Genomic DNA, 22,097 nt, shown 5'->3' with positions numbered 1-22,097 from the left:
CAGTGCCTTGAATTTAAGTCTTTTCTTTACTGAAATCCAGTGCAGGGCAGGGCAGGGCCAGTGCAGGGCTGCTAAAGCTGGAGTGGCCAAAAGAGGGAGTTTCCATATTTGAGAGTTCATCAGTCCCTGTATGACCACTCTTCTTGAAGATGGTGGAGGCAATTTTATAACTTTCCTTAAGGTTCTAAATATACCGAACTATGTCTCTGCGAGTTTCTTGGCTTGCGTTTCCATTTACAGCTTATCAAAAAGCTTAAATTGACCAGGGAGGGTGCGTTCATGGGGCCCCCTTTCCAGACTCACTTTGGGCCTGAGGACCCCCACCCTTGGCCAGTGCTTTCAAGGAGGGAACCTGGGACCCCATCCTGGGCCCTAAAGACAAAGGAAGAGTCCTAGAATCCCATCTCCAGGACCCGAGGGCTGCCATCTGCTGTCATCCTTCCTTCTGCGTGGACCACAGATGACAGGGTGAAAGAATGTTAGCTCTGTGCTTGTGCAGCTCTGTGTTGGCTGGGTGGGAAGAAGGCAGGGCAGTATGGGAGTGGGCTATCCGTACTGTCCCCACATGGAAAAAGGATTGGGATGTCCCGGGTGGACACCCCGTTGAAAAAAAAAGCAAAAGAAAATGAAGACATGAGGCTCTCCCCAACACAGCATGAGATCCATTAATAAAATATTCACTTCTCTGGCTGAGAGAGCAACCCATAGTGCCCTGCAAGTGCTAATTTGACTGTGTTTTGCTGCTTGTGGTGCCCCAATCTAGGCAGGGATATCACACACGATTGCCCAACAAATTCTGGGGGGCTACTGGGAGTGCAGCAGCCCCCAAGTATTTATAAATCTTTTCTTATGTTTCTGGAGGCAGTGAATCCATGACCCCCAGACAAATTCAACTCATTTTTAGGCACTTTTAGAGCTGGAGAATTTTCTCTAGAGCTTGGGTATGTAGTGACTCCTAGAGGTTCATTCTATGGTGTCATTGCATTTCATGTGCCCTAAAGGTATAAAAGAAAGACTTAGACACAGGTTATGTTGATTTTCAATGCTTTATTGAAAGACAAAGTTGACAGTGATTGGAAGGCTTTATTGATAAAGGTTTCATTTATACATGATTATTTATTCCAGTGATATGATGATGGTTCTCTAGGGCTGGGCGGAATTTGCGTAGTCGCGCTACGCAAAACTCAGTGAAACAGTAAAAAATCTCCGCGAGCACACAGAAATTCCACGAACACGCATAATTGCTTGTTCGCGATGCTTTTTTCCTCTTCGCGATCGCTGTTTGCGTGCTCGGGGGAAATATCTTCCGAACACACATTTTGAGAACGCGAACAAGCAAAAAATTCCACGAAGTCGCGGAATGCAGAATTTTGGGCAATTCCGCATTCTCCGCGGAACGCGAAATTACCCAAATTCCGTGAGCGGAACGGAATTTACCGCCAAGGCCTAGTTCTCAGCATGTGCTCCTTGTTTCTATAAGGTGGTGACCTCTTGACAAAGCCAATAGACTTCTTTTATTTCATAATGTGGTGACCCCTTGACAGAACCAATGGGCTTGCTTTATATTTTAATACGATGACCCCTTGACAAAGCCAATGGGCATGCCTTATATATTGTTGTGATGACCCTTTGACATAGGCAATAGGCTTGCCTTATATTTTAATGTGGTGACCCCCTGACATAGTCAACAGGCCTGTTTCATTTAAAGTGCCACTCCTTTATATTGGGATGTTCTATGTGTTATCGGTCTGGGGGCTTGTTATTTTAGGGGTGAGGGTCCATTAGGGCTTAAATGTGATTTCCGAATGTCACCATAGCTATTTCCAATCTGCCTTATGTTTATATTTGTAAACAAGTGTGTAGTATTTTGTAATGTGTTTAATATAAGTACTGTTCCATTTCAAAGGAAAAGCACTGACTGGACAATCACTAAGTGGTGCTATTGTGCACCAGCAAATGGCAAATACTAGCCCGCATCCCCTCCCCTGAGTATGCCTTGGACTGATCTGCTTTGTTCCCTTGAGAGACTCAATTTCTACAATGGGGTGCTTGATTCCCAGTAAGGAGACAAATGTGGACCTCTTGCTTGCGCAAGCCTCACATCCTGCACAACTAATAACTCAAACTCTTAAAATTAATATGTCAAGCAGAATCTTGAATGTTATAGAAATTATTGTGTTGAGTAAAGGCTTGAGATTTTGCCCCTCACAGCTTGGGGATCCTCTTGATATACATGAAGATATGTACAAGTCTGTATGCTCATTGGAATTAACTGATTACTTTAATCAAACTATTAAGAAGCCTTTTGTTACTATTACCAAACCCATATCTCTGGTACATAAACTACTGAGGCATTATTGAATATGTTAGATATTACAGAGGGTGTTAACTATGACAGTGGACTAAAGGCATGTTTAAAGGTTATTCCTCCGTTTCCTCATTGCAACAAAATAGTTGTCTTTAATAACCGAGTAACAAATATTCTGTATGAACTTCAGAACAAGGGAACTAAAAGATCTCACATGACCCACAGCCTAACAGCAACTGAGATGTCTGCCCTCAATTCATTAATTAGGATAAGACAATAATCATGTATGAAGCTGACAAGCCTGTGAATGTGGCCATTGTAAACAAGAGCGATTATGTTGCTGAAATCAATAGGCAACTTGCTGCCACTACTTATTGTGAGAAAGTTATGTCCAATATATTTAAATAATTGACTGCTTTCATCTATGTGAAACTTTGAGTTGGAAAGAGAGGAGCCTAATACCAGACAGTGAGCACAAATATCTATATGTATGTAATCTCAGATTTCCCTGTATTTACATATTTCCTATAGTATATAGAAATGCAAACTTTCATACTGGCAAACCATTAATATTAGGCATCAACCCCCCAACAAAACAATTGAATATGTGGAAAGTGTGGAAAAATATTTGCAGGGTTTTGTACACAATCTTCCGTCTTATATACAGGACACAAAATACATTCAGAATGAATTTAACAGCGCTGATGAGAACCGTATGTTTGTCACATTTGATGTCTCCAGTCTATCAACCAGCATCAGAAACAAATTTCACATAACAGCTAGAATAATTTCTGAATATCCGGAAGGAAGACAAATACGAACACAGTTGTATGCTTATAGAAATGGTAGATATTCTAATCATTCTACCAACCTTTCCCTGCTCTCCACTTAGTTCCACCCCAATTGGGACTATAGGGATTCAAACCTCAGTGCCAGGGTGCTCACCTGTGAGTGGCAGTGCACTATATAAGAATGTCATTCATATATAATCCTTTCAAAGAATTACTGTTTACATGAAATTAAGTGTTACCACCATCTACAAGGGACAGTGTTGGGTGCCAGGCTTGCTCTATCATATTCCAAACTTTTTATGGGTTGGTATGAGAGGGAGCATGCTTGGGGCAGACGTGCCTCCTCCTGCACGGGGTATCTCCAGTCCTGGGAGACGTATATAAATTAAATTATTATGTTATGGACAGGCACTCTTAACCAATTAAAGAAATATTATAATTTCTTGAATGACAATACATTCAAATGCATTTGACCATGACCGGCCATAGTGAAAGTACTGTGTTTTTGGAATTTGCATTTCTCTGTACACAATGGTCAAATACAGATTTGAATATTCAGAAAAACTACAGCATGTAAAAGTATCTCACATACATCCAGCGTCCATCCTAAATCAGTCATCAATAACATCCGACACTGAGAGATTATCTGTGTTATACGCAATTGTAGTGAACAACAGCCATTTGGGGAAATTATTAAGGACATTAAGAGTAAATGTACTGCGAGAAATCAAATGGCTGGATAAAGCTGAAGGTAAAATACATGTTGTGTGTATAAAGGATACCTTGAAGAATGAAAGAAATAGTGGAAATTATAATAAAGGTCAATTGGTCTTTATTGTTTTTTTTTTATTAATCCACAGTACCACATAGACAACCAAATCTACACAAAATACAAGACCACAACAAAGAAAATAGATTAAAGAAAACCCTAAATACAGTTATCTTACATGAATCAAATTCACATATTCATATGATCAAAAAAGCGCCCTCAAACATAAATGCCCATTTTCCATTTCCTAGGGCCTTTAGCCACATACAGACTAAACTCTAAATTGAATATACTATAAATCCGGGCTCGCCCCATTTCAAAAGCTGGACCTTCGGGCTGCAACCACGAGGAAGCCACGCAGAGGCGAGCCACAGCCGTGGCCATAAAAAGTAAATACCAATGCTTACACATAGGTCTTCCTCGCTTTACATCTTCACCCGTCCCTAGTAACATCACAGAGGCTGAGATTTTAATAGTCGCACTAGTAACACCTGACAAAAACTTTTTGATATGATTGATATATATAGAGCCAGTTTACCACAAGAATAAAAAATATGCAGACTATCGGCGTTGTCAGCACCACAATGAAAGCATTTGCCGTAATTCCTCTCCCCCCATTTCAGCAACTTTGCTGGAGTGAGATACAACTTCAATATAGTTTTAGAAAATTGGGCCTTAAGGTTCGCAGATAAAAAAGCTTCGCCCGCGATTACAATAGCTTTCTCCAAAGAGACTGTCTGTTCTCCCAAAACATTGGCCCATTTAATATTGTGCTTCTCCAAGTCATCTACCCTAGAGGTTAAAAGGATTTTATAAAGAACCCCTATTTTCTCCTGACGCCCAATAGCCTCTATGAGTTTGTGCGGTGTTGACACTATATTCCGTTTGCCCAGAAAATTCAGTGTCTGTAAAAATTTTCAAAACTGCATCTTGGGTAGATTATATTTCATTGCAAAGTCCGAGAGGGAAGGATACAGCCCTCCTACTTCATAAAAATCTCCAATTTGTAAAACACCCTTACCTCTCCAGCTTATTGCCACATGGTCCCAAAACATCGCTGGGAGTATCCCTATGGCTTTAGTAGGTGTGAAATAAGTTAACCCTTCCAAATAAAAATGTTTCCGAATAGTTTTCCATTCCTTAAAAGCAGCCTCAAAGACTTTGAAGCACGTTCTTTTGTAATAGCTACCATCTAGTTCTTTAAACAAATAATTCTTAATCTCTGCTCCTAATAGCATATAATAAATTGACGGGGCTTCTGCTAAATTGCTGTCCTCTTCTCCCGTCAATAATATCCGCATATTAGATCAAAAACAAGCATAAAAATAAAATTTTAAATCAGGGACCGACCTGCCACCCCTCCCTCTTGGAAGAGTCATAAATCGTGCGGCACGTCTAGGTTTCCCCAGAGCCCACAGAAATTTAGCACAAGGTACCTGCAGATGTTGAAGATGGGAGCGCAAAACTACTAAGGGGACTGATCTAAAAAAATATAGGACCCTAGGGAGTATATTCATTTTCAAAATGTAGCCTCTACCCACCAATGAAAGATGGAGACGCTCCCATCTTTCTAAGGATTCTTTAACACTACCAATAATAGCCCCCCAGTTAGCCTCAACCAACTCTTTCAAAGACGCCCACATTTTTATCCCTAAATATGTAGCTTCCCTTACCACTCTTAGATCATCAGGCATACTATTATTTGTGCAGAGAATTTGCGTTTTCGTTGTATTCAGCTTATAGCCAGATATCTCACCAAATTCTTGTGCCAAATGCTCCACCTTAGGTATAGCCATGACCGGATCTGATGTGGTGATGGTTATATCGTCCGCATACACGAAAGCAGAATAATGAATTCCCTGAGCAGTAAATGGTTTCACTAAAGTACTTTTTCCCAACATGTTTACAAAGGAGTTGATATATAGGGCAAACAACAGGAGCAAACAGGGACACCCCTGTCGTGTTCCTCTAGTTATTTTTACAGGATCCGATACCGGCCCCATAGAGCATATCCTAGCCACCGGTGATCGATATAATACTTGTATAGCCTGAATAAACCCCTGTCCAAACCCCATCCGATACAAAATACTCCACAAATAGTCCCAGGCAACGCGATCGAATGTTTTGTCCGCGTCAAGTAATCTTCACCCTAAATCCCTGCTTTCCGCCTGAGTTATATCAAATAATGTCACTAATTTGTTAATATGGGATACTGTCCCTCGACCAGGAATGAAGTCATGTTGGTGTAGGGAGACCAGTGGAGAAAGAACCTTTGCCAACCGGTTTGCCAAAATGTTAGCATACATTTTCCTGTCACAGTTAACAAGTGGAATTGGTTGGTAAGAACCCGGGAATTCTGGCGGTTTTTCCTTCTTCCTAAATACCACAATACTGGCTTCATCCCAAGACTGAGGTGCTTGCCCAGTTTGTGCTGCATGAAAGGTTGCCAACATATCAGTTTTAATATCCTGAAAGAAGTTCCTAAAGACCTAACCAGGAAGCTTATCTGGCCCTGCAGTCTTACCAATCCCCAAATTATAAATAGCCATCTCTAACTCCTCCATTGTGATAGGGGTATCCAGTACCACTACCTCCTCCTGATCTACCTGTAGCAAGTCATCTTGAATACACAAATTACTCTTTAAATCCCGTGGCTTCTGCTCTGCGTATAAATCTGTATAGAACTTATGAAAAATCATAAGAATCTCTTAAGGGTCATGAGTCGTAATTCCTAGAGCATTTCTAAAACCCGCAATTCTGTGGGAGGCCTCCTTCGACCATAATCTTAGCGCTAAACATTGGCCTACCACCTCACCATATTCATGACATTCCTTTTTATAGATTAAATATTTCCGAGCGATTTCCTTGTTCCATAAAAGATAAATATTTGCCCGACATCTAGCCACGTTAGTTTGAAGATCAGCAATATCATCATGCTGCGATTTCCCTTGAGCGAGTTTTTCTTCCGCCATTCTCAATTTAGAATATAATTCCTGCAGTTCCAATTTTGCTTTCTTTTGATAATACAACCCAAAACTCAGTACTTCCCCTCTAAAGCAAGCTTTAAAAGTGTCCCACAGAACCGCTACTGATACAGAGTGCCTATTATTATAGAGAAAATCTTTAATCCATATCTGCGTGTGCTCTCTAAAAACACTATCAAGCTAAAGTTTTTGGGATTCTAACTACAGAAAGCGAGGGGATTTCTATGACTATTGGTGCATGATCAGAGGTAACCCTGGGGAATATATGCTTCTGTGCACCAGTAAGTAATGTGGAAGATATAAAAAAAATAATCAAGACGTACTAACTTCTGATGGGGATGGGAGTAAAATGTAAACCCAGCTGCGGGCGCTTGAAGAGTGTCCCAAGCATCCACTAACCCATGATCCCTTAATAGATTGTAGAGTGACTTAAACACCCTGGGTTTCCTCCCCTTGTACCCTTGTACCCCACCCTGTAATTCTTTATTAATCAAATGTATATTAAAATCTTCACATAATACCAGTGGAGTCGGCCACAGTGCAAGTTCTAAATTCAATTCTTCCAGAGCTATAGCTTCATCGAGGTTAGAACCATAGACAGTACATAATGTACATTTTACACACCCTAAGCAGCATTCTACAATTGCCCACCATCCCAATTTATCTACTAACAATTGACCCGAGGTCTGGATGGCTGGTTTAGCAAGTATCGCGACCCCCAGGGTCATTGAAGCTTGTTGTGAGGCGGCCAAGAACACGAACCCCATAACTGATAGCATTTTATGTTTCTCCCAAGGTATATGTGTTTCTGGAATACAAAGCAGATCAGGCTGAATCACACGTAGTTCAGCAGCAACTCTTTGCCTCTTATTATAGTTGTTAAGACCACATACATTTAAAGAACAAATTCTAACTCCCATTCTAGCCTTTAAAGAAAAAGAAAAGTGAGCAAGCCCTTACTCGGACTTTTGAAAGATACATCAAATCCTCAAAGATCAAAACATTTTTTACAATACTGTGGATTATTTTTCTGGTTTTACCCCAGCTAACCCCCCTACACCTCCCCACCCAACACCGTTGTCTACCCAAAACCCACACAACCCACCCACCCCACCCGGTGACACCAAACCCCCACCCTCAACGAGGCTTTAAGACCCACGGTCCTTGTGATGACAAGCTCCCGATCACCGGGTGCTAACCTGCAAACCCAATCCCAACTCATGTGGTAAAGAATAAAAAACAGCCAAAAACGACCATGATCTATGTTGCATACAATACATCTTCACTCAAATTGCTTTTAATACCAATGCACCCAAAAGTTCCACATGGGCTGACAAAGAAAAAAAATCAAAAGAACAGCGTGACTTAGGGAAAGAGATAATCCAATTCCAAACCATGAAAAGAAGAGAAAACAAAAAAAATATATATCGGTTAACATTATCTCAACCTCAGGCTGTACAGGTAATAAAGCCAGGAAAGAACCAGTAGAATACCCCCCCTAAAGCAAAGCTATCTATTACGGAAATTACAGAGATTTTAAGAACTCTTTCGCTGAGACCTCCGTAGTGAAAAATCAAGTATGATCCTGAAAAATAACTTTAAGCTTTGCTGGATTTAATAAGAATACTTGCACCCCTTTAGACTGAAATAACGGAATAAGCTGCCGTAGCTGCCAGCAGTTCTCAACAGTGAAATTAGAAAAATCTGGCCTGTCAAAGAACTCAAAATCCTTCCCTGCCCTCTTTTTATCTGGGCGAGCCAGCTAGTAAACATCTTCTCTGGCCAACAAACTATTAAATGAAATCAAAAATGCTCTAGGCCTATCAGATTCTTGACCAGCTCTGGGACGAAGAACAAATGGGAAGCGGTGTGCTCTTTCTATTTCTCTATTCCAATCCCACTTAGTTAGCTCAGAGAAAGCATCATTGAACAAGTCAACAATAAACTTGCGAGGGTCTTGTCCCTCCCGGCCTTCTGGAATCTGTAAGACTCTCAGACTTTTCCTGCGTGAACAATTCTCTAAATCGGCCAGTTTCCACTGTGTGTCCTCTTTCATAGAGCGCAAAGATTCAATCAGGGCCTTCTGTGCAACAAGTTCATCTTCAAGACTTGAAATACGAGCCTCCGCTTCATTAAATCTTGATGTGAAATCAGAGCAGGTTTTAGCAATACATCGTACTGAATTTTGTAGCTTCCGACATAAATTCTGAACTCTCTGACTTTCTACTCGTGTTCCCTCTCTGTGAGACATTATAGATTGATAGATTAAGGCTAACGATATATCTTCAGGAGGATTAGTTGAATTTTCTTTCTGTAGTCCATCGCAATAATCCTTCTCAGGTTCCATATTACCAGTTTTATTGTCTAGTTTTTTGCAGACAGTACGAGCACTACCTTCCAGAAACTCGCCTGAGTCTTCTAGGTAAGCGCTACTATGGTCACTACCAACACCATTAGCTTGAGCCTTAAATATTGCCTCTAAATCCTCACAGGATGACGTTGTCTGATCAAACAGAGAGAAAAAAAAATCTCCAGATTCTGTTTCCTTTAATTGAGGGTTAGAGCTTTTGTCTGTTGTTGGCCCAGGGTCAGAGCGTCCTTCAATATTAACTGTTGTTGATCTTACATTTGAACTTAAGTCAGCAGTAATAAGGGCAGCAGTGGCAGTCTCCAAAATAACAGCAGAAGCAAAAACACAACTTGAAGCCTCCAACATAGACTGCTTGTCCTGCTTATCCTGCTTGTCCTGAACCCCCCTTATATCGAGATAGCCCTCATTAATTTGCAGAGTTAGAGGAGTTAATGAGGGGGGAAATGGAGACATCATTTTTGTCCCCCGTTGCATAAACATCCAAGTCTTTATTACGCTCACATTGTTCTCCTGTCACATCCACCTCGTCCGCCTGAGGCATATGCATATGCTTCCCCTTTTTTTTTTATCTTTGCCGGTGGTAAAAAGCTCAGGAATAGTTCTCTTACCTACACTTTCAGCCGCCACCACCTTTGGCCCCTTTGCAGCTAAATCGTCTTTAACATTTTTTACACCACTGGCCGGGGGGTTAACCAGCGTCTTAAGTCCTCCGACAGCGATTCCTTCACCCACAGAGTCTTCAGGAGGACGAGCTTTACCTCTCGCACCTTTGGGAGGCATCGTTGCTAACACAGGATCCTCCCTCCTCGGGCCTTCCAGGCTTCCGTATCGTCTCGGAGTCGGGCAGCCAGCCCACCGCCGATGTAACGGGACCGCCCAATAGCTCAAACGCAAAGACAGGAGTCTCGCTGATATTACCGCTGCCAGACCGCTCAGCATACCGCAGATTCCAAGTACTTCATTAAAAAGGTGGTACTCCGCAGTACATAGCTTTGCTCATCCTTTCTTTTCCGTTCTCTTCCTGAATTTCATGAATTTAGTATCGCCGCACTTACATCCCCAAGGCTTACGGGGCGTGAGCCCCCAGGAGCGGTCAGCTCACATGTCCGAGCTTGCGGACGCCATCTTGCCTCCTTCAAGCTGGTCTTTATTGCCAAATATAATATAGTCAGTGACCAAGGGCCTGATTTAGAACTCGGTGGATGGGTTACCCCATCACGTCCGTGATGGATATCCTGTCTGCCAAAATATAAATCACATTGGATGTAAAGGGATTTATATTTTGGTGGACGTGCTGTCCGTCACCGTTGTGACGAAGTAACCAGTCTACTGAGTTCTAAATTAGGCCCTAAATCTGTAAAATCCTCAAAAACATTGGCCTTTACTATTAGAAGTACCATGTTCATGTTATTATGCCTTGTACACTTTCCTTACTTTTGGTTATGTTAGAGAGGGAGTAATAAATCTGACCCCAACAAAGTTCAACATTTTCCCTACTGTTGCTTAGATTGGAGTGGGAATGGTGAATCAGACCTATCCAAAGCACAACCCTCTTCCTACTGTTGCTTAGGTTGGAGTGGGAATAGTAAATCAAACCACTTCAAAATTCAACACTTTCCGTACTGATGGTCAGATTGGAGTGGGAATAGTAAATCTGGCCCCTCTGAAGCCCATCTATTTCCCTATGTTTGCTTTCATTGACGTATTAATAGTAAATCTGACCCCTGCAAATCCCAACACTTTCCCTACTATTGCTTAGTTAAAAGTAGAGTGATAATATTTACTTTCATTTTTTCTAAAAAAAAATCTAGTTTGTAAATTGTTTATAAAATTTGAATAATTTGTAATGTTTTGTTGTGTATTTTAATTGTTTTGGTGTATCCTTATTCCAATATTTGTAATAGAACTTGTTGTATATTGTAGTGTATATATGTTATTTATTTATTTTATTATTAATAACTTTAATGTAACTTATTTTTGCCTGCAGATGTGTGGTTTTGGCTTCCCACTAACCAGTGTTTCATGCTGTATGGTCCTTGGCCCAGTGAATAATTATTTTTGGATGCTGGTTTTAGGTGTAGTCATGATAGAGATCAGTTGCCTCAGCATGCTTCTCCAAGAGTATGCACCAGTTGTAATTGAGGTGAAACAGTATATTCTGACATGTTTATTGCCTTGTCTTCTCTCTTTGATGGTTAGTGACACTTTCAGGGCTGCCTTAGTGTTATTTATTTGGGGGTCATATGTATGTGCTTAGCTGGAAAAACAAAGCCTGAGAATGGTACTTGCACGTTCTCCATTTCTGCCTGCTGCATGTTGTGTTTTTTAAGCCCCAGATAGTGCCCTGACTGTACCCTCGTGTCTTCCAGATTCCACTTTGTGCTGCACCAATACCCCCGTTACAATAGGTAAACTTGCCACAATATGAGTTTCATGTGGATCCATTTACGTGTTGTGTCACATTAGCCTCTCGGTTCTATGTTTTGTGCGGGCAGCAACATGAGCTGCCATTGTAGGTGTTTCGCCAGTACTACATGGGACAACTCACTGGGCATTTTCTCAACACCCTTGGGACGTCCTCAGCTTCCTCAGCCTTATGATTTCCCCAAACATTTGAATACATTTTTCTTTCACGTTAAAAGGTGTTTTGTGGATAGTTATTTTTACTAGTTGTGTTGACAGCCAGGATTTAGGTGGGTTATTTACTGTAGCTGGGTTGATTGTAAATACAGCTGACATTTACTTGTGGCCCACTGATGTGTTTTCTGCCCAGGAGTAATTGTGAGTGGTGTTCATACACCCTGGTGTTATAGAAAGCTTTCTCTGTGCCTGAACTGCTGTCTTGCATTGTGATGCATGAGGCAGCGTTCTGTTGTGGTACAATGCACTTTGTAGTTTTACACGCTGGTTGCAGATATTGTAATGTCTTCCACCTGCATTTCTTTGTGGGGGGGGGTACTTTTTTTTATATAACTATTATGTGCATAATAGTGCGCCATTATTTCTTAATCAATGCTATCTAACAGCGTCTGTTAGAGGTTGGTGGATGAGAGGCATCTGACAAAACATGGCGGATGGCCCACCCAACATCTTGTGGATCCTCTGTGCCACCTAGTGGTGAGGGAATTGCAGGATTTCTGCAAGGTCCACCAACAGAAACCCTTGACCTGGCGGCCCTTTTGCCAATGGCCTGCCAGATCACAGTGATCATCGCCCTGCCCTCCACCAATCACTAGGGGCCATATGTATCAAGCCTTTTTGCCGTTTGCAAACGGGCAGATTCTCAGAATCGGCCCGTTTGCAAATTGGAAAAAGCCTTTTGGGATGCATCATCCCAAAAGGCCATTGCAAAATAGAGAATTGCAAAATTTGTGATTCTCTATTTTGCGAATGCAATTAAGGAATTGCAAATTGCAATTCCTTAAATGCAATTCTGCAAGAACCAGAAATTTGCTATTTGGCCTCAAGGAATTGCAAATTACCACCAACTTCAAGTGGTGGTAGTTTGCGATTTTCTTTAAAAAAGCACAAAAGCACTTTTTCTGATTTTTTAAAGTGCCATGTCGCACATGCATGCCTTTAGGGCATGTATGTGCGCAAAATGTGCACACATGCATATTTCAGAGGTACAACAGGGTGTCCTTTTGGCACCCTTGCAACCTTGAAATTGCATTCTCAATTTGCGATTCTCTAATTGGTAATCGCAAATTGAGAATGTCTTCCCATTCATTCCTAAGGGCCTCCTGGCCCATAGGAATGAATGGGAAGGTATTCCTTATTTGCGGATCTCAATTTTTAGCAAATCCTACATACATTGTATTTTGCGATTCTCTAATTGCGGTTCACTAAAAATCGCAATTTGAGAATCGCAAAAGTCTTTTTTGATACATTTTTGTATTTTTAACTTGTTTCAATAATATGTTCCCTTTTCACTAGATCTGCCAAATAGCAAACTATCAGCCGTTCCATCTTTAATAATTTCACACTCGGAAGTACTTAATTATTAAAGTTATGAAGGCTATTATTTATGTAGGAGCGCTGATGGATGCAGAGGGGAAAAAAGATCGAAAACAAACACAGAAAAAATAAACAACCTGAGTCTACAGCCCATTAGGATGCGGCGGGCGAACGCCAGCAGCCGATATTCAATTGAGACAGAAGTTTAGGAAAATCAATTCTTGAAAAGTTCGGTTTTAAGAACCGCTCTGAATCTGACGTAATTTGGCTCAGACCTAAGCTGGGGGTTTAACACCCGTAGGCCGCGTCTTTGCCGATGGAAGGGGCGTGAAGTAATCACGTGGAGTGATGCTAAAGGGAGATTCCAGGTCTAATATATATTGGCGATTTGGATAAAGTACAAGCTGCATACGTAATGAGGCAAACAGGCAGCGGTTCATTCGACTAAGAAGAACTTATATTTCACGAGGGGGAAAAGGCTTCTGTGTCATTTTCGGTTCTTTAATATGTATTGGAAAAGAGCCTTTCGCAGCGGGGAGTTTAATTAAAGATTCATAGGCAGAGGTTTTGCTATGCGAGGTGAAAATCACATTTCTGTCTGGCTTAAGTGCCCTTTACCACCCCCAGTGAACAGCTGGCTAATGAAACGAGCAGGCAGAGGACATGTCCCAGTGATGGAGCAGGGATGAAAGTGCTGCTTCTGCAAGTTGCATCAACAGAGATGGCGGGAGTGAAGCCAGCGTTGATCAGCGGGACACTAATGCTGTCATTGTGTGGAAATTGTGTGGGGAACTGAGAGTTACTTTTGAGAATGGCTCGATTTTTCGAAATGATGTCATTAAAAAGGTGCCACTGCGATTCGTGGAAACACTTTTTGAATCAGAGATGCCTGCTTGTTTTTTGTGTGCTTTTTTAACGCCTGCTCATTTGTTTTGCTCGTGCATGCATCGTGACACCAAAGCATTGCTTTATGATGCTAATTCGAAGGGCACATTCCCAGCTCTTTTATCTTTCCATTGATGCTGGTCTTGTTGCCCACGTCATCAAAGAGACTTTGATCTTCCTCATTCGAAATAAAAGAAGAGACATTCCGGGACTTCATCACTCCCCGAAGCTGCCCGTCACTGTCAACTCTTCCCTTTGGGTCTCAACAGACCACATTGCTGGTCAATCACCGCCCTCTACTGCTGGGCAACACCTACACCCCCTCTGATCCCCACAAACTGCCATTCAGTCTCAGAACGAGGCTTGCTGGATCCCTGTCAGCTTCTTTGTTTTTTGACTCGTGTTCAGCTTTTGATATGACCATCCAGTCCTCTCACCAAGGGGCATATTATCAAGACAGGCGATAAAATTAATTATGTGAAGGACATCTAACCTGAGCTTCAATTGGAATTCCATAGAGCATATTATCAAGCCCATTTTCGCCATTTTAGCAGCAGTTTTCTGCCGCTAAACCGGCGATAATTTTATCTGTTTTGATAATATGCCCCTTAATTCTTATTTACCACATTCTTCGCTTGCTATACCTCAGCCTTTAACTGCAGTCCTTGCAATTCAGGTCAATGTATGAAACATTTGAACGATGGCACCGTCAGCCATGACAGACGGCTGTCAAACTTTTGAAAATCTTTTTGTTTTTCTAAAACAAACTTGCAAAGTAGTACTTTGTTTGTACAAAATTAAAAAAAACGACGGTCCCATCATCGAGGGAGTTTTCTCCCACAGTGTAGGGATCTTTATAGATGTGTTTCCTATCACTCACCACCAGGGTTTTCATGGCGGTGACAAACAGGAAAAAAAGACACTATACTGTTCATCCTACATATGGTGGATGGTGTAATAACATCCTTCCTCTGACGGCCCTACTACTTCGGGAAGTCAGAGGAAGTATTCCGTTAATGAAGCTAAGGAGGGTACGGTTGGTGGAACACTTATGGGACACCAGCCTCTAAATGTATCAGGCGGGCGGATGTCTTGGTGGGCAGGGTACTCAGTCAAGTTTGTGATGGAGTACCCTGTCCACCAAACTTTAATTCAGGACCCTGCTCTTTGTATATACTGTTCCTCCTTATGAAGAGAAAACAAATTAAAGGAATTGAACTTGTACAGCTTTTGCAACAAGAATATTGAGTTTGGTTTGCAAAACACATCACTGAAGCATGTTATTCTTTGCTTTATTGTTGACACCATGGCTTTAATGGCTTTAAATTGCTGACATCCAAAGCATAAACACACTTACAGTTGCTAGCAGAAGTCATGGAAATCTGGCTTCACTAGTGCTTTGTACACCATCATGTCCTGTTCCTCCTGCATTTTTATACCACTCACTGAAGTGCTCGGGTGCAATCACCCATTATTCCTCTGGCGGAATAGGCTGGACAGTCAGAAGCAGAATGAACACACATTTTACCTTGACATCTTTTTCAAAGAATACTGTCTTTGTGAACTAGATTTTTCCCAATTGAATTTAGAGGGATGTTTTGTTTAGTCTATATTTAGATTATCATTTATGGGCTATCATAGAAACCACAAGTGAGCTGAGGTAGTCTATCTGCATCTAGCCAGTGTTTTAGAAGTAGGCCACGCAATTAATAATTAAATCTATCTTGTAGTGAAGCGCATATGTTATGGGAAAGCCATGACATAAGCGGTGCTCAATGGTTTTGCTCTACTGTCAATGGAAACATAGGACCTGATTACGAGTCTGGCGGTCTTGTGGCCGCCAGACTCACGGTGGTGCAGGAGTGGCGGTCCACTGTTTTGTCGATGACTTTGCAAATCGTATCAGCGGTGAACCACTGGAACCATAATTCCCTGGCAGTGGCGCAGGAGTGCAACAAACGCATTATGCTGAGCAGGAACTGGCACAGTCCAGCTCAACATATTTTGAGTTCCTGGACCGCCAGCCTTTTCATGGCGGAGCCCCGCCATAAATAGACTGATAGTGCAGGAACAAAGGGGGCCTTATAGGGCCCCCATGTACCCCACCGCAATGGGGATGCATTCAGGGGGGCACAACATGTGCCCATCGTCTTTATTCCCCCAGTTTCAGCACCGCTTGGATGTCACCATCCATGCCGTGCTGGAACTTTTTGGCCGTTCCCATTGCGGTGCCAGTTTTCAAGGCACTGCCATGGGAAAGGCCAAAGGACCGATGACCCTATTACGAGTTGTACTTATACAACTCATAATACAGCAGACGGTCCCGGTGTGGGTTTGGCACAGCGGAGCCAACGTTGACCCAGTGCCGTTGTGCCAAACTTGTAATCAGGCCCTTTGTAATGAGAGTATAAGTAGAGGAGTTTGAGAAAAAAAGCTTACTTAGCGCATCAGTTGTTCCTGGATCATGTGCTGGTGGATGCCAGACAGGACCCTTCAGACGCTCAGGGGCTTAACATAGGCCCCCGCATCCCCCGCATCCCCCACAGTGCGGGGGCCCCCAAGCTCCAGGGAGCCCCCTCAGCACTGCACTTCGGCCATGGAGCTCCTGCTAGAGTCTGGAGGGGGGCCCTCCATGTACCTTGCAAGGGGGCCCCCTCAATTATCGCTATGCCACTGCAGATGCTTCTGTGCTCTTCGCTGATCAGTTTAAGTTGCTGAAGGTATACCATCTTTAGCCACGTTTGCCATCCTCACCTTTCACCACTCCTTCTGTATTTGCTCTGCGTGTGCCTTAGGTAGCATTTTCTTTGGTAGTCTGTTTCTTCAGCTACAGACCTAACCTTCATTGCTTCTTGTATAAACTGGCCCTTTGGTTTCTTCTGTTTTGTGTACTAAGTGCTAAGTAGGCATCTTAGTTCACTCTCCTCTTCATAAAACAACCCCATAGCACTGAGGCTGGTCTTGTGTTTTTGCCTCTCTTGCACGTTACACTGTTATATTCTCTTCTATTGTACACTCTTAATGTGTATTGCATCCAGGAGAGACGCTTGCTGCCAATATCCAGAATGCTAGCTCTTGCTTATATAGTCATATCTTCCCTTTTGAAAGCTGTGTCATCTGAGGTTGTTTATCCGGTGGCTGTCACCTTCTGGTGGTTTGATGTAGCTAACAGGATTTTCTTCTCAAACCCCTCTGTGGAGGGGCCAGCTCAGGGAGAGTTAGGGGGTTTGGCCTCTTCCAAAGGGCGGGGTGGAGGTCTGGGTTTGTGATGTGTCCAGGTGAGTTGTGGTAAGGTATATCAAGCTTAAAGTGCAACACCAGGGGTGAATTTGCCCCAGCCAGGAGTGCATGGTCTTAAAGACAGAATGAACGGAAGAGTGCAGAACACATTCTGTAAGGGAGCCTGCACCAGAGACAGCAACATATGGACCGTGTTCCTGGTACAGTGGGAGGTTTGGCACTTATGGTGGGGGAGAAAACTCCATAGATTTGGACTCTGTAGTCCCAGGGATATGCACCACGTTTCAACGTTTTGAGCTTTGCTGAGCTTATGAGCATTTCCGGAATTGAGGGTCTGGGTGCATCCTGAACACATGCTCCAGAAGGTATTCTATTGAGCTTTAGTCTTTGTGTAGCACTCCCCTACCACTAACCGGGCCTCAAAGCACTTTCTAGGTGGTTGATTTAGTAGCTACTCATTTTGTGGAACTTGTTTAAAGGGGGTTGGTTTGAGGGGTCGTTAAAATGTGGATTGCGTGGTGTCATGAGTTCAGCAAATATATCGATTTTGTTTAGAATGCCCTTTTTCATTTGTAGTAAATAAACCCTTTAATTCCCGAAGGACAGCAGGTCCCCGTTTTCTCAAAAAGCTGTTCTCAAACCTTATTAAAACCAGCTTTTTCTAAACATTACATTGATTTTATCCCAAAACACCATATTTTCGTTTTTGTTAAACACACTTACATTTGTTCTGTAAATCAGCAAAGATATTTTGAAACTACGCAATTTTTCATTTCTATAAATTAACAAATTTTTGTCAACATACGTCAATATCTTTTTGTATTTTCCTTTCCTTATAGCTGTTTCCGTTAGAATAAACCATTCCAATTTATCCACAGACATCAGTCTATCACTTTTTGAAGATTCGGTATAGTCTCCACTTATCAGCTTGCCATTTTCAATGTTTTCACTGATTTAGTCCTACGTATCAGCTTGCTGTCTTGTCGCATTTTGTCATATAATACACCTAAGTTTGTGCACCTGTCCTTAAAAACTTTTTGGGGTAAATACACCTACACGGTTCACGGTCAACTGGATGAGAGCCAACTCACTTAAAATTAAACCCGACAAAACCGAGCTACTGGCCTTTACCACCGGAAACAACCCATGGAGCGACCCTTTTTGGCCAAGAGAGTTAGGTACCACCCCCATGCCAGTCCCGGTCGTAAAAAGTCTCTGCATAAAAATAGATGCCAAGCTCTCCATGTCGAACCAGGTGTCCACCGTGGCGGGGACATGTGTGGGCTTACTGAGACAGCTGCGGAGACTTGCCCCCTCCTCTCATTTACTGCACTACGGATGGCCGTGTCGGCAATGATCGTGTCACGGTTGAACTATGGCAACGCTCTGAACATTGGCCTCACTGAGAAGTTGCTAACCAAACTCCAAGTGGCCATGAACGACACAGCTAGACTAATCTTCAGGCTCCCAAGACGAGCACATGCCACCCCCTATTGCAGCAGCTGCACTGGCTCCTTATCAAAAAGAGAGCCAGGTTTAAAGGTCTTTGTATAGCCCACAAAGCCATCCATGGCCGGGCCCCAGTTTACATTAAGGAGCGCCTCAAAATCTATGTGCCAGGACATACCCTTCAATCGTCTGTAGCAGGCCTATTGGCCTGTCCTTGCTTCAACACAACCTCCAAAGGGGGCAGATCCTTTTCTGTAGTGATCCCGCAACTGTGGAATGGGCTGCCGGAAAGCCTTCGTAGGGAACCTCCCCTCCTTCCATTTAGGAAAAAACTTAAGACACTTCTTTTTACTGAAGTCTGGGGCACAACTTAGGCCAAGTCCGGTGCATGTACATGCTGATCTTGGTGAGGTTTATTCTCTCTCTCATAGCGCTAAGTGGCCTGTCGGTGAACATGTGCTCTATAAGTCCCCGTTAACAATAACAATAACAATATATTATCACAAAGCATTGGAATGCTCTTTTATGAAAATCGGTTTTGATCACAAACTACAGTTTGTCATTCTCTGTCAAGGATATCATTTTATCTTAGATAGCAGCGCCCAATATTTACAAAAGACACATTTATTGTCTCCAAGTACCAACTTTCAAATTTCGGAAAATATTTATTTGTCCCCAAATATTGATTTTTACTTTCAGTAAAATGATATGTGACAACCAGATATCAGCTTATTCATTTTCAGCAAACTCACTAATTTCACCTCCATATATAATCTTTTCATAAAGCAAATACATCTATTTGACCTCACAAAACAGATTTACATTTTGTCAACAATTATCGAATAGCAGTTCTCTGGTTAAAGGAGAACGAATTCCTTCTTACCAGATGAGTAAGTATGCCGAGTGCAGCCCATCAAAAGGGGCTGTGCCCCCTGAGCGGGCAGGGAGTGCGCGGCTGCTCTGTTGTTGGTTAGCGTGCCCGGGGAGCCAGCCACTGCACAGGCTGGGTCAGCTAACAAGAAAGGAACTGGTGCTGAGCCACTGCTGCCCTTCATGGCTCTCCAGTCCTTTGGTGTCTGGTGGAAGTCAGCAGTCAGTGTATTGATGATGACGGAAGTTGTAATTTTGAGGACACCAATAAAGTTTGTTTAAATCTGAAAAAAAAAAAAAAAAAAAGTCAGCAGTCAGTGAAGGAGAGCTGAGAATGGGCTTTATGAGTATTGCAAATTCATGACTCATACCTTCGAACATGTTGGAAACCAAGCCGGGGTAAAATTGGGCTCCTCGTGTAAGTGGTAGGACTAAGTGATTCCTTAGTGGGAGCACCACTAATAGTACAAACCAATGACAAGGAACATGAGGGGCTAAGTGTCATCAATCAAGAAAGTTTTGAGAGGGCTGGTACTCTTGGTGGACTAGCCCTTAATAAGGAAGAGACATTTGGGCCAGCATATGGACCCTGAATAGAAATCAAAGGTCTGGGATATTGTTTCAACTTGGGTGTCAGTGACTGATCCACAAGTCACCCTCTATAGTGGTTTGAACAGATAGCTACAGGACTGTAAGATACATACAAAGAAAGGAACATGGGGAAACATTCTCTAGAACCCTGCTATATAACCCTGCTATATAACACAGAGATCAAGAAATACTACACTTGTGTCTCAGAAGTCATTTTTTACTTATTTCTTTACTCATTGAGGTGCTGATTACAAGCAGATTTAAAACATATTTATATGTGCGGATATCATATTGCCAGAAATGTGATATGCCGGCACTTAATTCCAGCTACTGCAAGTTAATCTCCATGGAATGGGGAGTAGCTGTGCAGAATCAGCACAGTTTGCATGAAATTCTCAAACCTTTGGAGAGTAATGTTCCCATTTGCCGAAAGGAACGTGAAGGAAGCATTGCATCCTCCCCCTTTGCTGTGGAAGGGGATTGGGCCAAGGTCAAGCGCTGAGGCCCGGCTGCTCTTGCAGCCCAAGCTTAAAGCGCTTTTACCAGCTGAAAAACTGGATAAAGTGTTTTTAGGCTATGAAACGCCATGAGATCCCGGTGGCAGCTATATTTTTGAGAAATGCAAGAAAGGTATGATTTGCTTGGAAACCACCAATTGTGAAGTTTATTTAGCAATATTATGTTTATTAATGTTTATTTTAATAGAGAATATAAAATATTTCTTACAAATCAAATTGACTATCTGTTTCAAAAAACAAAAACTATTAGACAGAACATACAGAGTTTAAAATGATCCTTCCCGTGAAAGTAATTTGCAAATTGGTAAATTTTCCGAGAACACTGTTTCTTATTAGGGGTATGTGAGACCCCCTTTTTTCCAATTTAGCTGCAGATTGCATATGCTAGCTCTACACCCAGCATGTGTACCTTCCCCTGTTGTGCTTCAGTACATGGTGCATTTTTTTAGAGTGTTTTGGCCATTAGGAAAATGAGGCAGAAGTGCCTTTACCTGAAAGATTAGCGCTCCTCCATATTGGAACTGCAGGAAACCAAAGAGGAGCTGTCAGTGTCCTGTTTGTAAATCTCATCAGATGATGTGGTCATCTACCTTTAAAAGTAGGAGTAAGTTAGTCAAGTCAAATTCACTTTATTGGATTGTCACAGACAATCATCAACGATAAACATGAAAGATTCTAAAAACATACGACAATCTTTAGCATCAATATGAAGATATATGAACTAAAATCAAGACTTTTCCAGTAAAATGCAGCTGGCTTAAAAAAACTGCTTACTCTAAAACAGACATCCCTACTTGGCAATGATTGTATAAACCTAAAGGCTGCTCTACATTGTCTTGGATGGTAGGATTTTAGAAAGGTAATAGATAATGTATCCTAAAAGGTTCAGACAGTGTGCAAAATATTATAAAGTGAAATAAAGATTGAGTGGAAACATTATCACAGGCACATTTCTTATCAGTGAACCTGCCATAATGAGCCAGTGAAAAACACAACACGTGACATATGGTACCCGCCCTCAGTTTTAACAGTAGAGCTCTTTCGCAATTATTGGTCATATATATTAAATAAGGGTCCAAACCAGCATTGATTTTCAAAACGGAATAGTTAAGCACAAGTGGTTTGCTCAATTTTAGACGTTCCTGTCCCTTACAACAATTGTCTAGAAACAATCGTTTACACTGATTTTATCAGCCTTACGCACAGGTGCAGGATTGTCACGCAAACTAGATTTGCCCAGAGCAACAAATGTACGTTTAACATAAGCCAGTCACTGATAATCCAAGCCCCGAGCACAGCATGTACTGTTGTTTCGACCTGCCTGTTATTTGTGTCTCTTAAACCCACCAAGAGAAGCATGGTGT

The sequence above is a fragment of the Triturus cristatus genome, chromosome 4_2 (assembly GCF_964204655.1).
Source record: "Triturus cristatus chromosome 4_2, aTriCri1.1, whole genome shotgun sequence".
NCBI lineage: Eukaryota > Metazoa > Chordata > Amphibia > Caudata > Salamandridae > Triturus > Triturus cristatus.
This window is presented reverse-complemented; position numbering follows the sequence as displayed.